Genomic DNA, 23849 nt, shown 5'->3' with positions numbered 1-23849 from the left:
CCTGACCATGTCGGTTAAGATGTGGTTGACAACTCAATTGCAATTGGGTGGAAACTTTACCTTCTCTAGTTCACAGGTAGGAGAATAAGCCGTTAATCTGATTAATTGGCTTGTATTTTCTTATTCATTTTTTCCTTAAATATTTTTGCATATGAAAACTTTTTTTTTATATATATATCCTGGTGTTAATTACTTCTTTCCTGAGGCAGATTCACCTTTTTGTAGGATCCCTTTTTTGGAATTCGTTCCGCAAAATCGTTGCTCCCTTGGCTCAGAATGTTGAGCTTGCAAAACAGTGCTTTGCTCCATTGCTAATGCCATCTAAAAACTTTTTGATCGCATGTGGCAATTGGGAGAATAGCTTCCAAGTTATATCCTTGAATGATGGCAGGATGGTGTAGAGCATCCAACAGCACAAAGATATGGTCAGCTACGTTGCAGTATCTTTTTTTGGACCATATATGTTGTTTGGTGCATGGTATTAGATGAGATTAGGTGTTATGGAATTGTATTTGGTCCCATGCAAATGGCATTAGGTGTTTGATAACAAATATATGTAATATTTTTGGGTTAATTTTTTATAATTGTACCTAATGGGAACAATATATAAACAATTTGAGGGAATTTTGCTCTCAAGTAAAGGGCATTTATTGCCGGAATAGCTAATGACAATGGGTATGGGTGGACGATAGCAAAATATCTTGCTGCTACATGCGAGTGTTGAAATCCTTGTTGGCACATGGGTGCCTGTATGTAAATTTACCATTCAAAAGCATTCACTTATGACTTCTAATGTTAAGATCCTTCTTAAAAAGTTTTTCCTTATGCACACGCTGAACATTTTTTAGACCAGCTTAAGATGTGGGAAGTTTGATGAATCACGAGTGTAACATATCTATTTTGTAGTTTTTAATAACCAATATAATCATTGATGGATGTTTGTCTTTCACAGTGTTTAGGAAGACCTTTAAAAATGCATTTTCATGCTATAATGCCAGTCAGAAGAAGTGCCAGTATAGGCTGTTGACTGCCGGTAAAAGCTGCTGAATGTCGGCAAAGTCTACTGACCGCCGATAAAAGCTACTGACTGCCGGTAAATCTCCCCTTTGGCGGCGGTCACAAAAGACCGCCGGGAAATCCTGATGAGCATTGATAGAGCCTTTATTGGTGCTTCACCGACCGAAGTTGCGTCCTTTCTTTTTTACTCGATAGGGTAGTGACTCCTCAATGGGCCCCACAATGGCTCATATATTTTATCTACATCGTCCATCCATCTTGCCTATTCATTTTAGGGCTTGAGCCTAAAAATGAAGTAGATCTAAATCTCAGGTGGACCAGACCACATGAAATAATGGTGCTTGTGATGGACATAACCGTCAAACCCACAAATCCGTCATTGCATGGCTCCCTCAACAATTGTCGCAGGGAATTTGCATCTCAAAGGAATCAGAGAAGATCGTCCATTCATTGATGTGGGCTGCGAGTGCCTGTGGTCATGAGTATCCTCAACAAAGCCAAACAACATGTGCGAATTTAATATATGCAAGTATCCTAAAGTGAGCTAAATAACATCATCCGAGAATCCATGAATAAAAAGAGACTCTATTCAATTGAAGGTAAAATTAATAATAATAATAATAATTAAAAATAATAATAAATTAATTAAATGGTCCAAAGTATGGTTTTGATGTATCATCAGGCAGGATTTACACTTCTTTAGTCATCTTATATTGGATTGGTGGGAATTTATTGGATGGTTAAAAATGAAAACTGCTACACTAGGCTGAGTATCATATATAACTCCTTTTGAAAGATACCGACGGTGAATCATCGGAATCTCCATACCTGACCTTCAATAACCACCAGAAGCTTGCTAAAGCCCTCGAATCTCGCACATTCAACGCTGCAATTTGAAAATTTTATTCTTCCCGTTTTCTGGTCATGATTTTAGCTTTCTACGGTAGGCCGCCAGTTGAAAATTTTATTGTTGTCGTTTTCTACCCATGATTTTAGCTTGCTATAAAAGTGGAGGATACTAATCAACGCCTTGTGGTCGAAGGATGGATAAAAGATAGAGTCAGCAGCTTCGTGTAAGGGCTAAGTCCCGGAATGCTCCCGGAATGCTCAAGTGAATTCAAGGGAGTACATATTTTTTTGTAGGCCGCCTCTCACGTGTAGCAATGTATTGCACGTGAGTGTCATCTAAAGCTGTTCATCCGGTTCGTCCCTCTGTTTAGATTCCTTGGACTAAAATTGCTGCTGGTCTGTTCATTACGTGGGCTACACATGCACAAAATAAATGAATAACTGAAAGAAATTAATCAACGGTCCATACTCATTTTACACACGTGTGTGCCCGATGAGTGAACTGACTTTAGGGCGAGACATGTAAATTGAGGAGCGGCACCTGATAAATGTCCTTGATCTAACGCACGTGCACCAGTTTACAAGTGAAGCGTTCGATCCATCTTAAAGGAGTTAGTACACTAGTATGATAGACTGGCAATGGAGTGAGGCAGCATATCCTCTAACGTGCCTGGTCAATGGACCATAAAGAGCAGATCGACATGATTTTGGAAACGTGACAATTAGACAATCAACGCTCAATGAATGGCACCTCAATGTACGGGTGTGGCCCAGCGCGGTTGACTTGTTTAGTCAAGATTATTCCCCATTGCTGGTCCTCTGTTTCGTGGAAACAGTGAGCAGCTGAATCTAGCTTTATTACTGGTCACTGTAAGTGCCACATCATCAAAATTTTTAAATATATTAAAAAAAAAAACATTTCAGGAAAAGTCAAACGGAAACCTTAGATGGTTTCCATTTGAAAATCGGATTGCGTACCGAGTACAGTTAAGTACGCTCTTATCCGAGTAAACTCAGTTGGGCCCACCTTGTGTGTATGTGGTCTTTCCACGCCGTCCATCCGGTTTTCCATTTAATTTAAGGGGTTGAGCCCAAAATTGAAGTACATCCAAATATCAAGTGAATCATAGCAAGCTAAACAGTGGGAATAATGATTTCCACCGTTGAAACCTTTCTAGCCCCACAGTGATGTTTATTTGTCATCTAACCTGTTCATAAGATCATAGAGATATGGATGAAGGGAAAAAACAAATATAATTTTGATCCAAAACTTTTGTAGCTCCTAATAAATTTTCAATGGTAAACATTCTATTCAACTGTTTCCTTTGGTGTCGTCCATTTGAACATTTTATATACTTTATTTTTGGTGTCAAGCTCTAAAATTATCTGGTAAAATCAATGGACAGAGCAGATAAAATATATAAATCATGGTGGACCCCATAGAGTTTACTCAGTTCGCTAAGCCTGGTGAGTTACTACGCAATCGGCTTCCTTCCATTTGGGATGAGAAATTTCCTACCGTACGACCCATTTATGGCCACGGACCTTTTATGCCCACTTAATTTTGGCTCCCAGAAATAAGCCCCGCTGTACGGACAGCTTTTTCTGCATGTCGAAAATGCTCCTGCTTTTTCAGATATGTGTGGGCCCTGCTTTATCGATTTATCCTTCGACGTGTATCGAAGGTCTTTCGACATGTACTTCGATACGTAATGATGGCGTCTTGATACGATGAAAAAAGGTACAGAAGTGTACAGCAAGTTTGCATCAAAAATTCTGCAACTTTCAGTACATATCGAAGGTTCCTATGGCAACGGATTATAACCGTAGTAATAGCTGTAGTGCCATGATAGTTTATACACTTTTTTTCTTTTTTGTTTTTTTTGTTTTTTTTTTTTTTTTTTATATGGAGAAGTTTATTCTACCTCCATTTTTCTCTAATAGATATTTATATAAATATGTATATATAAGCAAATTAAAAAAAATAATATCTCTCTCTCTCTCTCTCTCTCTCTCTCTCTCTCTCTGTTTTTTTTTTTTTTTTCATTTCCTTTTTTATTCATTTAACAAGAATATCTTTTAAACCAAAATTAGTTACTTGACGTACCATATATGATTTTGGGGTAGGAGAAGCTACTTTAGCCAACCAACCTGGTCATTTTCATAGATTCCATCAGGTCGATGGTTAAAAATTCATTTCATTCACTTTGCGATCAATTTCAATCAGATCGCAATCAATTTCATTTATTTCATTCACTTTGCGGTCAATTTCATTAACTTCACAGTCAATTTTATTCACTTCACGGTCAATTTTATTCATTTTGCGGTCAATTTCAACCACTTCATCGTCAATTCCCTTCATTTCACGGTCAATTCCATGCATTTCATAGTCAATTCCGGCGATTCCCCTTCACTTCACGGTCAATTCAATTCATTTCACGGTCAATTCCCTTCACTTTACGGTCAATTCAATTCATTTCATGGTCAATTCCCTCACTTCACGGTTAATTCCATGCATTTCATGGTCAATTCTGGTGATTCCCCTTCACGGTCAATTCCCTTTACTTCACGGTCAATTCCATGCATTTCACGGTCAATTCCGGTGATTCCCCTTCACTTCACGGTCAATTCAATTCATTTCATGATCAATTCCCTTCATTCCACGGTCAATTCCATGCATTTCACGGTCAATTCTAGCGATTTCCCTTCACTTCGCAGTCACTTCCCTTCATTTCCCGGTCAATTCCATGCATTTCATGGTCAATTCCAGTGATTTCCCTTCACTTCACGGTCAATTCCCTTCATTTCACGGTCAATTCCATGCATTTCACGGTCAATTCCGGCGATTTTCCTTACTCATTTCACGGTCAATTCCCTTCACTTCACGGTCAATTGCAACGATTCCCCTTCACTTCACGGTCAATTCAATTCATTTCACGATCAATTCCCTTCACTTCACGGTCAATTCAATTCATTTCACAGTCAATTCTCTTAACTTCACGGTTAATTCCATGCATTTTACGGTCAATTCCGATGACTCCCCTGCACTTCACGGTCAATTCAATTCATTTGACGGTCAATTCCCTTCATTTCACAGTCAATTCCGTTCATTTCACGATCAATTCCATGCATTTCATTGTCAATTCCAGCGATTGACCGTGAAGTGAAGGGATTTGACCATGAAAGGCATGGAATTGACCGTGAAGTGAAGGGATTTGACCGTGAAAGGCATGGAATTGACCATGAAGTAAAGGGAATTGACTGTGAAATGCATGAAAATGACCATAAGTAAAGGGAATTGACTGTGAAATGCATGAAAATGACTATGAAGTGAAGGGAATTGATCGTTAAGTGAAGGGATTTGACCGTGAAAGGCATGAAATTGACCGTGAAGTAAAGGGAATTGATCATGAAATGCATGGAAATGACCGTGAAGTGAAGGTGATTGACCGTGAAATGAATGGAAATGACCGTGAAGTGAAGGGGATTCACCAGAATTGACCGTAAAATGCATGGAATTGACCGTGAAATGAAGGGAATTGACCGTGAAATGCACAGAATTGAGCGTGAAGGGAATTGACTGTGAAATGCATGGAATTGACTGTGAAGTGAAGGGGAATCGCCGGGATTGACCGTGAAATGCATGGAATTGACCGTGAAGTGAAGGGGAATCATCGGGATTGACTGTGAAATGCACAGAATTGATTGTGAAGTGAAGGGAATTGACCGTGAATTGCATGGAATTGACTGTCAAGTAAAGGGGAATCGCCGGAATTAACTATAAAATGAATGGAAATGACCGTGAAGTGAAGGGAATTGAACGTGAAATGCATGAAAATGACCATGAAGTGAAGGGAATTGACTGTGAAATGAATTGAATTGACCGTGAAGTAAAGGAAATTGACTGTGAAATGCATGGAATTGACCGTGAAATGAAGCAAACTGACCATGAAATGCATGGAATTGACCGTGAAGTGAAGGGGAATCGCCGGGATTGACCGTGAAATGCATGGAATTGACCGTGAAGTGAAGTGAATTGACCATGAAATGATTGAAATTGACCGTGAAGTGAATGAAATTGACCGTGAAGTTAATAAAATCAACTGCAAGCTGATTGAAATTGACCGCGAAGTGAATGAAATTGACCGTGAAGTTAATAAAATCAACTGCAAGCTGATTGAAATTGACCGCGAAGTGAATGAAATTGACCGCGAAGTGAATGCAATGAATGAAATTGACCGCGAAGTGAATGCAATGAATGAAATTGACCACGAACTAATTGAAATTGACCGTGAAGTGAAGGAAATGGGATTTCGACCATCGACCTAATGGAATCTTGGAAAATAACTAGGTTAGTTGGCTAAAGTAGCTTATCCCACCCTAAATTCATATATGGTATGTTAAGTAACTAATTTTGGTTTAGAAGATATTCTTGTTAAATGAATAAAGAAAGAAATGAAAAAAAGAGAGAAATTTTTTTTATATGCTTATATATACATATTTATATAAATATATACTAGAGAAAAATGTATGTAGAATAAAGTTCTCCATGTAGAGAGAGAGAGAGAGAGAGAGAGAGAGAAGTGCACGGATTGTCGTGGCAGTACAGTTTTGGCTACAACTATAATCTTTAGCCATAGAGTCCTGGCTTTTTTTTTTCTGTTGTAATCCCCACCATTTTTTGTGGGTCCTATTATGAGGTATGTGTTATATCCAAACCGTCCATCTATTTGGCGAACTCATATTAAGGCTTGAGACAGATTTAGCTATCAAGTGGACCACACTGTAAAAGGCAGTGGAGGATTGAAAGTCTACCATTGAAAACCTTTTAGGGTTTACGGAAGTTTTGGATCATTATGAAATTTGTTTTTCCACTTCATCCAGGTCTTTGTGACCTTATGAATAGATTGGATGGAAAATAAATGTTATGGTGGGCCTTACAAAATTTTTAATGGTGAAAATCAATTTTCCCGTTGCTCTTTGTGGAGTGGTCCAGTTGATCTTTGGATATGATATATTTTTTTTTGATAATGCTCCGAAATGATCTTAAAACATGGATGAACGTTGTGGATATAATAAATACATAACTGTGGGGCCATGTAACTTTAATCTCTTTTGAACTGTTCGTACAACTCAGAGTTCGAGGCACCTTAGTGCTTGTCTTCGAACACCAACCGATCCTCTTGCGGAAGGAAAAGCAGGGGTATTTTCGACATGTGAAAAGTCATCCGTACAACTGGGGCTTATTCTGGGGATGTAAAAATAAGTGGGCTGAAAAAGGTTAGTGGGCCATAAATGGGTTGTACAGTATGAAATTTCTAATTTGGGATTCACAATCCACTTCCTTCAATCTGTAGATTCAGCGTGCGGGTTGAGTAGCGAGGCTTGCTATTAAAGTGATGTCACCTAGTTATGTGGGTCCCACAATGATATATGTTTTGTATCTACACTGACCATCCATTTGGAGAGATCATTTTATGGCATCAGCTAAAGAATGAATCAGATCCAAAACTCGAGTGGACCCCACCTGTAAGATCCGTATCCTAGACCATACCATTCCTTAGGCTTCCGCAGTCCTTCCAGTCGAATTTCTCAACCCTTGATCTATATCCGACGTTTGCGCACGATCGTAGGCCGAGTCCTGCATACCGAAGTCGGCTCGACCTAAAACTTGTACCTTAGCGACCGCACCATTACCGCGGTTCCAATGCCGTGACTCGCACGCCGATCCGATACTCGAGCCAGGAGATGTGGGCCCATGTTCATTTCGAAAAAACACCGCACGTTGCAAATTTTGAGGGAATCTCTACAACATGTCTCATCAATCAATCAATCAATCAAGTCAAGTACACACCATACTCAAGTACCAACACCCATCTCTCCTTTTTCCACAAGTTAACTCTCTCTCTCCCCTACCCATCCCTCTTTTACAAAAATTCAAACACACCCATACCTCTCCATACCCTTTCCTTGCAACACCCATATCTTATCAATCTATCACCTCTCCCTCTCTCATTTCTCAAACTTATTTTCCAAGCCACAAAAATTCCAAATGTCCAACCCTTCCAAGAGTAAGCCAAGTGTGGCCCACTTCTCTACCACCCAATCTCTCATCCCCACCATTAAAACTCCATCATCCGCCGTCAAAAGTTAAGCATAGGAGCTAAGGAGGCTAAGGGAGCAAGAAGGAGGCCAATAGGTGGGTGATCCACCGTTGATTTCAAGTTTAGGGCCCACTTGTTGTGGGATCCACATTGATGTATGTAATGTAGAAAGGGGCCCATAGTGGCGGGGTCCCTCTATTTCACTATTTCGTCCCTCTATTTCACTATTTCTCTCTCTCTCTCTCTCTCTCTCTCTCTCTCTCTCTCTCTTGTTTGGATGGTGTGTGTGTGGCCCATCATGAAGTATGTATTTTATTCATGCCGTCCACCGAGTGGCCCACATGATAGTCCGTTTGGACAGACCTAGATGAAAGAAAACACAAGTATCAGATTGATCTGGATCTGACGTGGGCCACATGTGTGGACCCCACCTTGATGTATGTCTCCAACATATGATAGCAGGGAGTGGGGGCCACTCTACACGTGCTGCACGTGTGGAGATGGCCCACAACATTGCAGCCACTCCAGTCATCCATCCAGCGTCCAGAGAGCCTGGACGCTGGCACCTCACTCCCCCTCATCCATACACACGTGCATACATACATATATATCATATATGATATTACATCATTTAATAATAATAGTAATAATAATAATATTAATATCTGTTAGAGTGGGTCACCCTCTTACGTGGGACCCACCTTTATCATAAGCAATCTGTACCATCCAAATGGATCTGGACAGTGGGCAGACACTTCATCTTTGTATATGTAATGTATATATATAAATGATATATATAATATAATATAAGAAATATATTATAATAAATATCTGGTGGGCCACCCTCTCCCGTGGGACCCACCTGACGAACGGTTTGGATGGCATATGTATAGCCGGTGGGCCACGTACGTGGGACCCACCTGGCTGAATGGATTGGCAGGTGTACCTTACACCTGACGTCAGCAATCTATGAGGTACCCACCACACGTGAGGGTCTTATCCACATCGTCCATCCAAGGTGGGGACCCACCGTTCTGTACGAGTACCGTCCAAACCGTCCAGCTATTTCTGGACGTGGGACCCACCCACACGTACTACACGTGTGGGGTGGGGCCTGCCTTGATTCATGTATTTTGTATCTGCACTGTCCGTCTGGACGGTGCCATGTAGAGACCACCGTGATGTATGGGCTTTGCCACTGCTGATGTATATCATACATCTACGCCGTCCATCCATTTGGCTAGCTTGCATAAGGCTTGAGAAGAAAAATAAGATAGATCTAATATTAGGTGGACCACACTTTAGGAAGAGTGGAGTGGAAGCCTGCCACTGAAACCCTTTTTGGGTTATAGAAGTTTTGGACCACTGAAACCCTTATGACCGACTGGATGAAAAATAAACACTATGGTGGGCCCATCTAAATTTTAACAGTGGAAATTGTTATCACTACTGTTATTTATGGTATGGTCCAGATGATCTTATGATCTGATTCATTGTTTGGATAATGCTCTAAAATGATCTCTATAGATGGATGCATGGTGCGGCCCACGTAGTGCGGCTCACTTGTTGTATTTGAGAAGCCTAATATGACGTATTTGGGGCCCATGGGTTAAGGCCCATTGTGATGGATTTGGGACCCATGGGTAGAGGCCCATTGTGATATATTAGGCCCATTTAATTGGCCCATTTATATCGTCCCATTTGATCGACCCAATGGACTTGGCCCATTTGATTCGGCCCATCGACTCGGCCCATTTGATCGACTCAATTGACTTGGCCCATTTGATTCGGCCTATCGACTCGGCCCATTTGTATCGGCCCATTTGATCGACCCAATTGACTCAACCCATCGACTCGGCCCATTTGATTGACCCAATTGACTTAGCCCATCGACTCGGTCCATTTGTATTGGCCCATTTGATCCACCCAATTGACTTAACCTATTTGATTCGACCCATTTGTACCAGTCCATTTGATTCGACTTGTTGATACGGCCCAATGTTATATACATTGGCCCATGAGTGAGGCCTAATGTGATGCGTATATGCCCCATAAGCGAGGCTTATGATGATGTGTATTAGACTCTTGTATGAGACTGTGGACCCATTATATGATTGACCCTATGAGCGTCATTCATTGGGAGCAATGTTGGTTAAAGGTTTACATTGATGGGTAATGATGGTTGGATGTCCATATTGTGACCTTCCCTTAGGCATTGTTAGGCTCATTCTCATAATTTTCTTGTGTGTTAACCCAGATAAGTGGGCCCCATTCGCCATAAACGGATGGTTTCGTGTTGTTGGATTTAATATAACCCCAGCCGAGGGTCGATCCTTATGTTAGGTTGATCAGCTATTCCTCTATGGACCTCACCTTGTGACATGCTGATTATCAGTGCCGATTATCAATGCTGATTATCAGTGTTGATTATCAATGCTGATTGTCGGTGCCGATTATCGATCATTGGTGCCGATTATCAAGGCCGATTCCTATTCCGATTATCGAGGCCGATTCCTATTCTGATTGTCGAGGCCGATTCAGATTGTCAATTCCGATTGTCGAGGTCAATTCCAATTGTCGATTTAGATTATCAATTCCGATTGTTGAGGCCGATTCTGATTGTCAATTCAGATTGTCAATTCCGATTGTCGAGGCCGATTCCGATTGTCGATTTCGATTGTCGGGGCCAATTCAGATTGTCGAGGCCGATTCCAATTGTCGATTCCGATTGTCGAGGCTGATTCCGATTGTCGAGGCCGATTCCGATTGTCGATTCCGATTACTATCAAGACCAATTCCAATTATTGAGGCCGATTTTGATTGTCGAGGCCAATTGCCGAGGCCCATTGTGATGTATATGCGGCCCGTATTTGAAGCCCATTCTGATGAGCATTCAGCCTCAGCTTGATGCATTTGAGGCCTATGTGATGAGGCCCATTATTGTGCATTTGAGGGCCAGGCGATGGAGCCCATTGTATTGTATATTAGGCCTGTGTGAGAGGCCTATCGTGATGTATATTAAACTCTTGAGTGAGGCCCATGGTGTTGTATATTAGGCCCTTATGTGAGGCCATGAGTCCACTGTATGTTAGGCTCTATGCGGGCCATTCCTTGGAGGCAATGTTGGTTAAATGTCCACATTGTCGAGGCTGATTGTCGATGCCGATTATTGATACTGATTATGAGTATGTGACAGCTTAGCATCATGATACATGCCCATGCGCATCATCTGCATATTTGTTATGAGATGTGGTTGACCATTGCATATGTCATTAGGCAGGTTGTTATGAGACTCCTTGATAGGTGGAGATTGTCTCACATGATCGCACGGTATCCGCAGGATTAATGCATGACTGGATTGTATGACTCATGCATCTAGCATTGTCTGTTGTGATTACTGTATGCCCTAGCGACATCAGGGCCGTAGCCTCCACAGGTATATCGTGGATGGCCATATGGGACACTGGAAATATGTTATTAGTATCGGGCTGCCATAGATGGCCCTGGGTGAAAATCCTTAAACCCTTTTGGTACGAGAGGACGTCCCAACGTCGAGACCGAGTAGATACATGAGCGCTCGAGTGCCTAATATCAGGAGGTCGCGTCTCCCACTGTGTCGTGGTTGGTTGGGAGGGGGTGTGGCCTTACCTTTCTAAGGGAGTAGGCATAGCTAGGCTGAGTCTAACCAGCATACTTGGCATAATATAAATAAAATTAAATGGTCCAAATTATGGTTTTGATGTATCATCAAGTAGGAGTTACACTTCTTTAATAATCTTACATTGGATTGGTTGGAATTAATGCTGGGATAAATGGCGGAATCACGTAGAGATGAATTTAGGATTACAATTTAAAAGTACCAAGCAAACACAAAGAGAACGCAACAATTTAACGTGAAAAAATCTTCTAGGAAAAAACCACGACACAAAGCGATAGAAGTCTACTATGAAAGTAAAAATTATAAAGAGAAAAAAACTTACCCGATTTGAGTACTCCTCAAATCTCACCATTGCTACACCCTCTGAAAGCCTAGATCTATTTTAGAAAGCTTTGGAATAGTTTAGGAGGCCTTAGAATATCTCTAGGAGCATCCTAAAAACTCCTATTTATAGTTGGAGAACTCTAACTTCAACGTCGACTTGAAATAATTCAAAAATCGCCTCAAATTTACGCAATTCGTGCACAATCTGCATAACTTTTAACTAGTTGAACTAGAGCTCGGGCTAGTCAAATGACACTTCGACTAGTCGAACTTGTCCTCCGACTGGTCAAATTTCTCAGAAGTTCTAAAATACATTGTTGCTGGACTTTCAGTCGAACTTTCTCGGGCTAGTCGAATTTCCTCAGATTTAAGACATCTATTAACAACAATTTCCACCATGTCTTCAATCTTCAAATGTGTAGCTTCTTGCCCTCTTCTCTTATCTCTGCATCGCATCATAGCTTCAATCAGTGGTTCTCGTACACACTCCGTCTTTCTTTTACGCCATCGCCAGGCCCAAAGAAGTTGCACAGAACTTGAACGTCTCTGTAAGAACGACCTTGGTGAGCATGTTCGCCGGATTCACGCTAGTGTGAATCTTCTTCAGTTTTACGCCTCCTTCCTCAAGCACCTGTCAAATAAAGTGGTGACGAACATCAATGTGTTTAGTACGTGAGTGATAAACAGAATTTTTAGCTAAATTGATAACGCTCTCGTTATCACAAGTAACCGGCACGGCCTTCTGCTGAAGTCCCAATTGATTTATCATGCCTCTTAACCAAACATCTTCCTTAAACGATTCTGTCACTAACATCACCCTACTTGTCACACCCCAAACCTAAAAATCGGTTCACAAGAATCCCGATCGTCGAATCCGGTGCCAATCCCTCGTAGTATCCCATTCTCGGCTCCTACCGTCCACATGCCAGATTCCAATCCTGGGATCCTACAAGGAGGATTTGTACATTTAACTCATAATAAGCATAACCATAAGATTACCTAATTCACAAAGGCAATATCATCATCACATATCCACTAATATAATCATTTGAGTACAATGCTGAAAGGGAAATACATAAATAAAAAATCAAGCTCCAGAAGACCACTGTACGCTTCAACCTCAACACTACTGCAACCTAACATCACCCGCATGCATCTATCGTGCATAAGCATATAGAAAGCTTAGAGGGTGGTGTAAGTGTGTGCACAAGGTAGGTGTCAAGTATTTAATATAATGCCATAATCATACAATACCAAAAATACAGGTAATCCATAAATCGTACAATGTCGAAATAAGCAAAAATACTGACAAGATCATGAATTTTCAAAGTAAGCAGAAATACCGACAAGATCACAAATCATAAGACAATAGAGTAAGTGAAAATACGATAAGTCCATAAGTCATACAATATTAAAATACGCAATACGAATCAACTATGCAAATAAGGAGTCATAAAGCGTCAAATATCAATGGCGATGATGCAATGCAATATACATTCCTAATGAGTAATACAAATAGGGTCAGCGTACCTAGACCATATAAATTCAGAAACACAATAGCCCAAATTACCATATGCCGTGGATGTAATACAATATGCGGTGCGAATGGAATGACCATGCCGGAGTGTGAAGTCGGGATGATAGTACATAAGATCGCAAGCTATGGGTCTATCACAAAGGACTTCTATCCAAACCATCCCATACCTAAATTTAGATAGTCGGACCCAATGTGGTAGACTCCGATTAGTAGCGCGCCCAACCGAAATTCTAGCCATGTGAAGGTACACAATAATTAGTTGCGCACCACCACCGAGTGGATAGTGAATGAAATGAATGTATGAGTATGTGATTCCTACTCAATAAGTCCACATATCGTACGGTTCCTCTCCAGGATCATCACCGGGGTTTAGTACACTCCAAATGGCACGGCCGCTCTCCCAGCCGCACAGTCCAAGTGAGCGTAAAAACTTCACTATCCCGCCTGACTAATAGTCTGTCAATACCTATCCGGCACGTCGATAGCGGACCCGTTCACGAGCCGGTCAAACTCACCTAACAATGCCCCCTACCCTCGGCGGGTAAGGCCACACCCCCTCTCAACCGACCACGACACGGTGGGAGATGCGGCCTCCGGTATTCGGCACTCGGGTGCTCATATATCTACTCGGTCCTGACGTTGGAGTCTCCTGGCCACCGAGGTTTATGAATTTTCACCCAGGGGACATCTATAGCACCCATATGCTAGAACCAACATTTCGGTGTCCCATCCGGCCATCCACGATATGCCTATGGAGGCTACGGCCCCGATGTCGCTCGGGCGCACAAGTAATCATAATGCAAGATGTATGAGTCATACAATCTAATCATGCATTAATCATGCGCATACCGTGCGTTCATGTGAGATAACCTCCGCATATCAGGGAGTCTCATAACAACCTACCCAATGACATATGCAATAGTCAACCACATCTCATAACAAACATGCAAATGATGCATATGTGCGTGATCATGATGCTATGTCATCACATACTCATAATCGATCAATAATTGGCAATCGACAATCGATCAGAACAATGTGGACATTTAACCAACATTGTCCCCCAAGGAATGGTGGACCCATGGCCTCACACAAGGGCCAAATATACAACACCATAGGTCCCTCTCAATACCGTAATACACACCACAATGGGTCTTTCACATGGGCCTAACATACATCACAATGGGCTCCATCGCCTGGCCCTTAAATGCATCGCAATGGGCCTCATCACATAGGCCTCATATACACCACACATTGGGCCTTAAACACGGGCTGAATACACGTTACAGCGGGCCTCAAATACGGGCCGCATATACATTACGTTGGGCCCCGACAATCGAAATCGGCAATCGGCCACGATAATCGAAATCGACAATCGGTTACGATAAATCAGAATCGGTAATCAGCCTCGATCGATAATCAGCGATCGGCCACGACAAATCAGAATCGATAATCGGCCTCGATCGATAATAGGCAATCGGCCACGACAAATCAGAATCAGTAATCGGCCTCGATCGATAATCGACAATCGGTAATCGGTAATCGGCAATCGGCCACGACAAATCAGCCTTGGTAATCGGCCTCGATCGATAATCAGCCTCGATCGATAATTGGCAATCGACAATCGGCCACGACAAATCAGAATCGGTAATCAGCCTCGATCGATAATCAGCAATCAACAATCGGCGCAAGGCGGGGTCCATAGATGGACGGCCTATGATTGTTCAAACAATATCAATGGGGCCCATTCATTTGGGTTAACTCACTAGAGAATGATGAGAATGGGCCTAACCAGGCTTAAGGGAAGGTCACAATGAGGACATCTAATCATCATTGCCCATCAATGTGGACATCTAACCAACACTGCTCCCAAGGAATAACCTACATAGGGCCAAACATATGGTGGGCCCATGGCCTCACATACCATTACGATGGGCCTCATCTACACCACACCGGCCTCGTCATATGGGCCAACATACACCCCTTTGGGCCTCATACAAGGGCTATATACACATCACTATGGGCCGTATTATATGGTCATAATACACGTCACGGTGGGCCACATCTCATGGGCCTAACACACATCATGATGGGCTGTACCGCATGGGGCCTCGACTATATCAAATGGGCCACACTATATGAGCCCCATAAATATATCAAGGTAGACCTCACAGATGGGTCACAAGTATAATAAGGTGGGCACCTTGAATGGACCACAAAATACATCAAAGTGGGCTTGACAGATGGGCCAAAAAAATACAGTGAAGTGGGCCTAATCATGTGAGCCTCATTTATATCCAAGTGGGCATCAACATCGGGTCTCGTATATCACATCGGGCCGAATCAATTGACTGATCGAATGGGCCGCGCCAATCATCCATCAACAGAGATCATTATAGAGCATTAAATAATAAAATGAATCAGATCTAAAGATCATCTGGACCATACTACAACTAATAGTGGTGATACTAACTTCCCACTTTCAACTTCCAGTGGGCCCACCACAACTTTTAATTTCCATCCAGACTATCCCCATGGTCACAAGGACCTGGGGAGAAACAAATATCATATTAATCCAAGGCTTTTGTAACCCAAAAGGGGTTTCAATGGTAGGCATTCACTCCACTATTTTCTGTATGTGGTCCACCTGACAACTGGATCTGTCTCATTTTTAGTCTCAAGCCTTAAGACCAGCTTCGAAAATGGTTGAATGGCTTAGATGCACACATGCATCTTGGTGTGAGGTGAGGACTGAACACATACCTCGCTGGTGGTTCCCACCAAATGGGCTAACGGCGTCGGTATACGTACATACATCAGTGGGTCCCATGTGGGGCCCACCATAATGTTTATCTGCCATCCAGATCGTTACTAAGGTCACACAGACCCTGGATGAACAGGAAAACAAATTTCATAATGTTCCAGTGCTTCTGGGACACCCAAAAAGGGTTCCAATGGCAGACGCTCAATCACCACTGATTCCTGCCATGTGGGCCACCTGAGTATTGTATACAGCTGATTTTTGGGGTAGGCCCACTGTAAGGAGGGGCCCTCCAAATACACGGTGTGGATGCTCCACATGCATCACGGTGGGGCCCACAGTTCAGGCCGTGCGTCTCTTCCCCCAGCGCCCACACGCAGACGTCTCTGGACAGCAGCAGCAGACGCTGCTGCTACTATTTGAATTTTTTATTTTTAAATTTAAAAAGAAACATTTTTCTGAGGAATTTCCTAGGTGGGGCCCACATCAGATGAATCCACCTTAGCCATTGGTCCCCATGGCTCAATACAAACCCATCAAGCCCAATATTGGGCATATTTTGGTGCACAAAATCATCAGGTGGGTTTTAACGGTAGGAAACACTATTTCTTACGATATGGCCCACCAGATAGTTGGATTGGGTTTATTTTCCGGCTCAACGCCTAAAATGATCTGAGGATAAGGATGGACAGCTTGGATTAAGACCATGCATTAAGGTGGGGCTTGTATGAGCAGCCCATCAAAAAAAAATCTCAAACATATATATTATATTATATTATATTAAGTATCATATGCACATGAGAGGGAGGGGTGTAGCATCAGCGCTGTCAGTGCCCAACGTTTAGGGACGCTAGATGGACAGCCAATGGTGGGGCCCACATGTATAGATGGTTTTTTATGCAACACATACATCATGCGGTGGGGCCCTCATAGCTGGATGGTGTGGATTACGTCCACACGCATGATGGTGTGGCCCTATTTAAATGGATGGGTAGCGTGGATGGGTCCCACAGACCCCACGTCAGTGCACTAGCACTTCACGTTAGCCACCCCCACTAGGGATTGATACCAAGACCCCAGTCTGAAACGAGGTATCTCCTCTCTGCCTGCTGGTTGAGCTGTATGGACATGGGTATGTCCAGACCTTGAACGGCCCCAATATAGATGAAATTTCATGGTGGAGTTCCACCATCCATGATGGTCGGTGCGAATGAAATACAGATTGGTGGGGCCCACTCATCGAAATGGATAGAAAGAAAGAGAGAGAGAAAAGAGAAAGAGATGGTGTGGAGGGACCCCGCCACTATGGGCCCTTCATGGTTAAATTACATACATCAAAATGGGTCCCACCAACAAGTGGGCCCTAAATTAAGAATCAACGGTGGATCACCCACCTATGGCCTCCTTCTTTACCTCCTTGGACTCCTTGTCTCCTAAGCTCCTTGTTTAAGGGAGTGAGATGAATTTTGAAGGGTTGGATGGTTGGATAAGGGGTTAGGAAAATGGGTCCTCTCTTGCATTCTTCTCTCCTTAGAGATTTCCTCTCATGGAAGCTTGGAATGGAATGAGATGAAGAGAGAGAGAGTGATGGGATGAAAATGGGTGGGTGGAATGGGTGTTGTAAGAAAAGGATATGGATGGTATGGACTTGTTTGAATTTTGGTAAAAGAGTGATGAGTAGGGAGAGAGAGAATTTGACTTATGGGAAAAGAGGGAGTGGTCATTTGTACTTAAGATAGGGTGATGTGGGATGGGGTATGGGTAAAGTACTTGTCTTGATGGATGTGACATGCTATAGAGATTCTCTCGAAATTCACAACGCGCGACGTTTCTTCGGAATGAATGTGGACCCATATCTTAAGGCTCGGGTATCGGATCGGTGCGCGAGTCGCAGCGTTAGAACCGCGGTGACAACGCGGTCACTAAGGTACAAGTTCTGGGTCGAGCTGACCTCGGCATGCAGGACTCGGCTTAGGGTTACATGCAAACGTCGGATACAGGTCGAGGGTGGTCGAAATTCAACCGTGAGGGACCACGGAAGCCTACGGAACAATACGGTCAGATACGGGTCTTACAACTTCGGTCGTGGAAAGAGCCACTATGGACAAGCTTCGACATCTAACTAATTGTTTCACCCGCTAGTACAAACGAGTAACCCGAAGTGGACTTTCTGGAATCCACATTGCCCGTGTAATCTAAATCCACATACCTTACCAACTTTTTTCCATCTCTACTCAAAAGTTAAGACGTAGTCTTTTCTACCTCGAATGTATCAAGTAGCCGTTTCACCGCTTCCCAATGTTGCTTATCGGGTTTGACATGTATTTACTCATAACACCAATCGCCTGTGAAATATCCGGTCTCGTATGGACCATGACATACATTAAATTGCTAACTACATTCGAATAACGCACATGAGACATAACCTATTTTTTCTCATTTGATTTAGGACATTGTTCGAGGAAAGCTTGAAGTAAGCGCATGGGGAACGCTCATTGGCTTTGCCTAGTCCATCCAATACTTTATCAAGACCTTCTCAAGGTATTCTTCTTATGATAAGTAAAGCCTGCTCTTCTTTCCGTCTCTATGAATATCTATGCCGAGAACCCTCTTTGCATCCTTCATATCTTTCATCTCGAATGTCCCCGATAATTGAGTCTTTAGTACATTGATTTTAGACATATCATGACATGCGAACAACATATCATCAACATACAATACTAGGATGATGAATTTGTCATTACTCGGTGTCTTATAATAGACGGTGATCGTATTCACTCCAATTAAAATTCTGACTCAAAATGAAAGAATCAAAATATTTATACCATCGCCAGTAATCGCTTTTAGCCGCATAAACGACCTTATAAACTCTGCAAACTTTTTTCTCTACCTTTTAACTTTATAGCCCTCTAGTTGTTTTATGAAGATCTTCTCTTCCAACTCCCCATGCATGATGCAGTCTTGACATACATCTATTCTAGCTCGAGATCGTATTGGGCAACCGGCGCCAACACAAATCCAATAGATACTTAACCACCGGCATGAATATCTCTGTGAAGTCGATTCCTTTTCTTTGAGCATACCCCTTCGTTACCCTTGCTTTCTATCTATCATGTTTCCTTTTAAATAGCTACTTGCATCCGATCGTTTTTCGGCCCACTGGAAGATTCAAGTTACATGTGTGGTTCTTATACAAAGAATTCATCTCATCATCCATAGTCGCCTTCCACTCTTCTACATCAGTCTCATCAGGGCCTCCTGAATAGTAAACGGGTCTTCCTCATCGTAATGAGAGCATATACAATATTAGAGTTGTCCCCTGTATCTTGCCAGTAACTCGCGATCAAGCGGTGAATTTCTTCTCACAGGTGATTGCTCCACCTGCTCTTGTCTGTCTACACATCTGTCTCTACTTAAGTATCATCCGTGTCAATCTGACATTTATGATCAACCTTTCGGTTCCTCTTGCTCCTCTTGATTATTCCTGTGGAATAGTCAAATTTGACGTCACGGCTAATGATGACTTTGCGTGTGACTTTATCGAATAACCTATAATCTTTCACACTAACACCATAGCCAACAAAAATATACTTTTTGGCTCTATGTTCTAGCTTATCTCTCTCAACCGATGGTACATGAAAGTAGGCATCAAAACCAAATATGCGCAAATTTGAGTAGTCCATCTTATGACCACTCTATACTTCCTCCGGGATTTTACATTCAATTATTGTAGAAGGAGACCGGTTCACCAAATAGTAAGCCAACGGCCTCTGTTCATAAGTCCTTGCCCAATGCAGCATTACTTAACGTATCTCGGACCTCTCCAAGAGAGTCTTGATTCATCCACTCACCCACACCATTTTACTTCAAGCGTGTGGCGCAATGTGTTGTGTCTAATGATCCCTTCATCCTTGTAATATTTATTAAACTCATGGAAGTAAATTCTTCACCATTGTTAGTCCTTAAAACCTTTATTTTTCGCCTTGACTATTTTTCACCATTGCTTTCCATTGTTTGAGTATGGTGAAAACTTCGGATTTACGTTTCATAAAGTATACCCAAACTTCTGGAGTAGTCGACAATGAATGAAACAAACCATGACGACCCTCTAATGGAAACTTGGCGATTGCCTCCATATGTTAGAGTGCACATAATCAATCACTCCTTACGTACATGTTTTCCAAATTTAAAAGATAATTTAGATTGTTTACCATATATATATATATATATATATATATATATATATATATATATATATATATATATATATATATATATATATATATATATATATATATATATATATACAATGCTTGCATATATCTAAATCAGAATTTTTAAAAGCTGGAATCAAACAACGATCAGATAGTACCTTCATATTTTTGTCGTTTTCTAGCCATGGTTTTAGCTAGTAATCCACTGTGGCCAGCCGCCTGTCCTGACTGGCTGGATTATAATCTCTAATGCTCACGTGCTTTAAGACGAATGCGGATTGCGTCCTACCCCCGCCCGTCTCCGGATGGTAACGGGCAGGAGCTTTGAGTGGCCACCGTGATGTATGAGTTTGATCCACACCGTTCATACATTTTTATGTTTCATTTTACACGATGGGGCAAAATTTTATGCTGATTCAAGGCTCAAGTTGACCACACCCAAGGAAGCAGCGATGATAATGATCCTCACCATTGAAAATTTTTAGGGTCCACCAGGGTGTTTATTATCCATCCGAACTCTTCATAAAGTTACAGAGACTGGATGAAGAGAAAAACAAATATCGGCACTATCCAAAACTTCCCTGGCGCCCGGGAAGTTTTCAACCGTAAGAGTTTAATCCCCATTGTGTAGTCCACATATGTCTTGCAACTACCTCACTGTTGGGCCCGAGGACTATAAACGTGGAGAATTCTGGTCAACGCATTGTGGTCAAAGGATGGATAAAGACCCAGTTAGGAACGGAAACGGATTGGCTACTCCCCCTGCCATCAGCCCCGTGGCTGATGGTCGGTGCTCTGTGGGCCCCACTATGATGTATGTGTTTCATCCATTCCGTTTATCCATTTTTATAGATTATTTTAGAGTTCGATTCTAAAAATGAGAGGGATATAAATCTCAGGTGGACTACACCACAGGAAAACAATGGTGATTGGATATCCACCATTAAAATCCTCCTAAGACCCACTGTACTGTTTATTTAACATCCAATCTGTTGATTAGGTCAAACATGACCAGATGAAGAAAAAACCAAAGATCAGCTTGATCCAAAACTTTTATGGCTCCCAAAAGGTTTTAATGGTCCACGCTCATTGGACACTGTTTCCTGTAATGTGGTCCATTTGAAATTGGGATATATCTCAATTTTAGTCTTGGATCATAAAATTATTGGAAAAAATAGATAGACGGCATGGATGAAACACCTACATCATGGTGGGGCCCACAGAGCACTGACCATCAGCCATTGGCTGGTGGCAGGGGGAGTAGCCGATCCGTTTCCGTCAGAAACTTCGTCGAAGGATAGGTCCTTGGAGCAATGCTCAAGTGAACTCAAGGGAGTACATATTTTTGTAAGCCGCCTCTCACGTGTAACAATGTACTGCACGTGAGTGTCATCTGAAGCTGTTCATCTGGTTCTTCCCTCTGTTTAGATACCCTGGACCAAAATTGCTGCTGGTCTGTTCATTACGTGGGCTACACATGCACAAAATAAATGAATAATTAAAAGAAATTAATCAACGGTCCATACTCATCGTACACACGTGTGTGCCTGATGAGTGAGCTGACTTTAGGGCGGGACATGTAAATTGAGGAGCGGCACCTGATGAATGTCCTTGATCTAACGCACGTGCACCAGTTTACAGGTGAAGCCTTCGATCTATTTTATAGGAGTGAGTGCACTAGCATGATCGACTGGTAATGGAGCGAGCGCAGCATATCCTCTAATGTGCCTGGTTAATGGACCATAAAGTCAGCATCAGACAAATTCATTTGTCTGTGACCACTGTAGACAATACCTTTTATCCAGCGGTTTTTATGAAGGAATACAAACTTAAGTTACCAACTTAGACTAGCACGTGCGGACAGCGACTTTGAGGACGAAAATACCCCTCCCTTCCTTTCGAAGACGAGCGCTGACGCTCCTCCAACCGAGAGTTGTACGGACGGCTCAAAAGAGATCAAAGTTACATGGCCCCACAGCTATGTATTTATTATATCCACAACGTTCATCCATATTTCGAGATCATTTCGGAGCATTATCCAAAAAAAAAAAAAATCATATCCAACGATCAACTAGACCACACCACAAAGAGCAGCAGGAAAACTGATTTTCACTGTTAAAAATTTTTTAGGGCCCACCATAACATTTATTTTCCATCCAATCTATTCATAAGGTCACAAAGGCATAGATGAAGGGGAAAAATAAATTTCATAATGATCCAAAACTTCTATAACCCCTAAAAGGGTTTCAATGGTAGACGTTCAATTTCCCACCGCCTTTGACAGTATGGTCTACTTGATAGTTAGATCTGTCTTATTTTATATCTCAAGCTTAATATGAGCTCGCCAAATAGATGGACGGTTTGGATATAACACAGACCTCGTGATGGGACCCATAAAAGGCAGTGGGAATTACAACATCAAAAAATAAATAAATAAACCAGGAACTTATAGCTACGAATTATAACTATAGTAATAGCAGTAGCTCTGCGATTAATCGCGGCTCCCGCGATTTCACTGCAAGTCGTTGTCCCGGTCAGCGATCAATCGCAGATTCCGCGATTCCACCCCTGATCTATGGCTACGGATTATAACCGTAGCTATAACCGTATCCTTATCCTTTTTTAGTTTTTATTTTTTATGTTTTTATTTTTATTTTTTTACATGGAGAATTTTATTCTACCGACATTTTTCTCTAACACATATTTATATAAATATGTATATATAAGCATATAAAAAAATTTATCTCTTTTTTTCATTTATTTCTTTATTCATATAACAAGAATATCTTCTAAACCAAAATTAGTTACTTGATGTACCATATATGATTTTAGGGCTGAAAGTTGGGCGGGCTCAACCCGACCAACCTGTGACTGACCCGACATTGGGTTGGGCTTGGGCAGGATGTATCGGGCTTGGTCTTGGGGTTGGGCCATACAAACACCAACCCGATAAAACTTGGGTTGGGCTCGAGTTAAGGTCTCGTGTTGCCTGACCCAACATGAACCCGATTAATATATAAGTTTCTTATAAATTAATTATAATTGAGTGTAGATCATTTGTGTTGAAGGCAAAGGAAATTCCAATGCCTCCCCCCAAGCTAATAAGATATGCAGACTTTCACTCTCTCAAATAAATTGCTTGATACAAAATACGACTTATAATGAAGTAGTTGTCCTATATTTTAGCTTGTTTGTCTAGAAAAAAATGCGTGCAAATGATCATGAAGTAAAGGGAATTGACCGTGAAATGAAACGGAATCGCCGGAATTGACCGTGAAATGCATGGAAATGACCGTGAAGTGAAGGGAAATGACCGTGAAATGAAACGGAATCGTCGGAATTGACCGTGAAATGCATGGTAATGACCGTGAAGTGAAGCGAATTG

The sequence above is a fragment of the Magnolia sinica genome, chromosome 3, assembly GCF_029962835.1.
Source record: "Magnolia sinica isolate HGM2019 chromosome 3, MsV1, whole genome shotgun sequence".
In the NCBI taxonomy this organism is placed as follows: Eukaryota; Viridiplantae; Streptophyta; class Magnoliopsida; order Magnoliales; family Magnoliaceae; genus Magnolia; species Magnolia sinica.
This window is presented reverse-complemented; position numbering follows the sequence as displayed.